Genomic DNA, 2,795 nt, shown 5'->3' on the forward strand with positions numbered 1-2,795 from the left:
CCTAACTCTGTAACTTTGGGGAAACTTAATAATTTGGAACTCTAAGTGTCAATGGAAAGTACTAACTTCCCTAGAGATTTATTAGGAGAAGGACATTAGCTCATGGATACAAATGACCTTTATCAACTGTATAAGGGCTCAACAAAATGTGGCAGGTATTGCAGAATGGTTCACTGTGATTCATTCCAACCTCTGTCATTTGCCTTATCACATGCTACAAATGGCAAAGTTCAAGGCTCCTACAATGCTCCCAGACTCTCATAGTTCTGGTTCTGCAGGTGACCCAGTTTCTGTTCTGAACAAAAGCACCTGAACAAGATTAGAAAAGCAGGAAAAAAAAAAACAGGTTGAATTGCTGTTCCTTCTCTTTCTGCTGCTGAGCACATCATGAAGGTGTAGTTTTTCTCCGTCAGAATAGAAATTGCAGCATCTCGCCCCTACTTCGATGGGTGTCGAGGGCAGTGAATGAAGCCATTTTGCTGGCACGGATCAAAGAAGAGTTCCTCCTGGAGCCAGCAGTTACAGCAGACTTCCGGCTTCCTGATGACAGCAGAGACATCAGTCCTCTGGCGGCCACGTCTGCGGTGGTGCAGGCATTCCTGCAAGCTCAGCTGTTCCTCGCAAAGATCATGCAAGCACTTAATATTTGATTTCAGTCTCATTCTGCTTAAATGAACCAGAATGGTTTCTCTTTTCTACAGCTAAACTCTGATGAATATAAGACAATAAAGTTTTAAAGAAAATATTTTTAGCTTTATTGAATAATAGACAAGTTGTATATTTTTAAAGTATACGACATGATGATTTGATATACATATACATTATGAAATGATTACCATAACCTGAAACACATCCATTATCTCACAAAGTTAACTCTTGTGTGTGTGTGTGCGCTAAGAAAGTATAAAATTTTCTGTTGGCACATTTCAAGTATATAATACCTGTTAACTATAGTCACCATACTGCACACAAAACCCTTTGAACTTATAACTGAAAGCTTCTACCTTTGAGTTACATTTCCCCGCTGCCCCTACCCCCAACCCCTGGAAACCACTATTCTACTTTGTTTTTAAGAAACTGGCTTTTTAAAAAGATTCCACATATGTGCTATCATATATTATTTGTCTATCTCTGCTCTGTCTAATTTCATTTAGCATAATGCCATCTAGGTTCATTCATGTTTAGCAATCAGCAGAATTTTCTTTTCATGGCTGAACAATATTTCGTTGTGTATATGTATGTGTATATATAACATTTTCTTTATCCATTGATTAAAGGGCAACCTAGAGAATGGGAGAAAATATTTACAGACCATATATATAAGGTAGTTAACATCTAAAATGTATAAGGAACTCTTATAACTCATAGCAAAAAAAAACAAAACATGATTCAAAAATGAGCAGAAGATCTGACAAGACGTTTTTCCAAAGACATGCAAAGGGAGAGTAGGTACATGAAAAGTGTTCTACATCACTAAGCATCAGGAAAATAAATGCACATCAAAACCACAATGAAATATTACCTCACACCTGTTAGAATGACTGTTATCAAAGACAAGAGATAAGTGTTGGCGAGTATGTGGAGAAAAGAGAACCCTTGTGCACTGTTGGTGGGAATGCAAATTGGCATGGCCATTATAAAAAATGGTATGGAGGTTCCTCAAAAAATTAAAAATAGAACTACCACATGTTCCAGCAATTCCACCTCTGGGTACGTATACGAAGGAAACTAAATCAGTATCTCAAAGAGATATCTGCACCCCCATGTTCACTGTAGCATTATTCACAGTAACAAAGACATGGAAACATCTTAAGTGTTCACTGACAGATGACAATAACTTTTAATAAGTATTAGAGCCATCTTTTGCTGTAAGATATATAAGATGTATTATTCATAAGTTGTATTTCTATTTGCCCTGTCCAATATCTTCTGTTACCTTTTCTGCATTTTGATGTGATCCCACATTATGAATCTGCCTTCCAATGATAAATTAAAAACAGATTTCCCCAGGGTCTCTTATAGTGAGGGTTGTGAGTATGCAAACTAAGTTCCAATAATTAGATGCACCTGCAAGAGGCTTGGATGAAAAGGAGAGAGACATGAGGAGGTGGCTGAGCCCAGTAAGATCTCCCTCTTGGCAGGTGTGGAAGCATCTGTTCTTCTGGAGCTTATGGTGTCCACTGCCGAGCATGATCAACATCTAGAAGCCAGTAGCAGTAGCAGTGGTGTTTTCGTTATTACCATCCTGCAGTATATATAGTTGGATGTTATTTCTAGCTCTGTGGTTCCCTGTCACATAGCATCTATACCTGTTTTTCAGGCTCTCCTGGAGATTCATCTGAATTCCGTTTGGCTTTAGCTAGCCTGTATGAATTCTGTTGTTGGAAACTGAAAATCCTGATTATACAAAGGGTAGTTATGTAGTCTTTTTTCTCGTGATTCTTACACATCTTATCTCTACTATATCCTATAGTATTTTCCATGGCTCATAGAATTATAAAATTTCAGCTAGGAGAAATCTTAGAGAAACTACCCAGTAACCAACCCCCTGCCTACTATTTTTCATATGTAGAATCTTAACAAAGGTAAACTGGTCTGGACAATAGTAGGTATGGATTCAGAGCCCAAATCCAGGTCTCATTTGTACCAGGCTATGTTCATTCCATTATGCAACGCTCTCTACCAGAGAGAATGTGCTGAGCTGCTAAGGAAAGGGTACATACCAGAGAACTTGATGAGAACGTTAAGGGGTCTTTATTTAAGAATACTTAAATAAAGCATCCTCATAAAAGAAT

This window comes from Pteropus vampyrus, unplaced genomic scaffold, assembly GCF_000151845.1.
Source record: "Pteropus vampyrus isolate Shadow unplaced genomic scaffold, Pvam_2.0 Scaffold4, whole genome shotgun sequence".
Classification (NCBI taxonomy): Eukaryota; Metazoa; Chordata; class Mammalia; order Chiroptera; family Pteropodidae; genus Pteropus; species Pteropus vampyrus.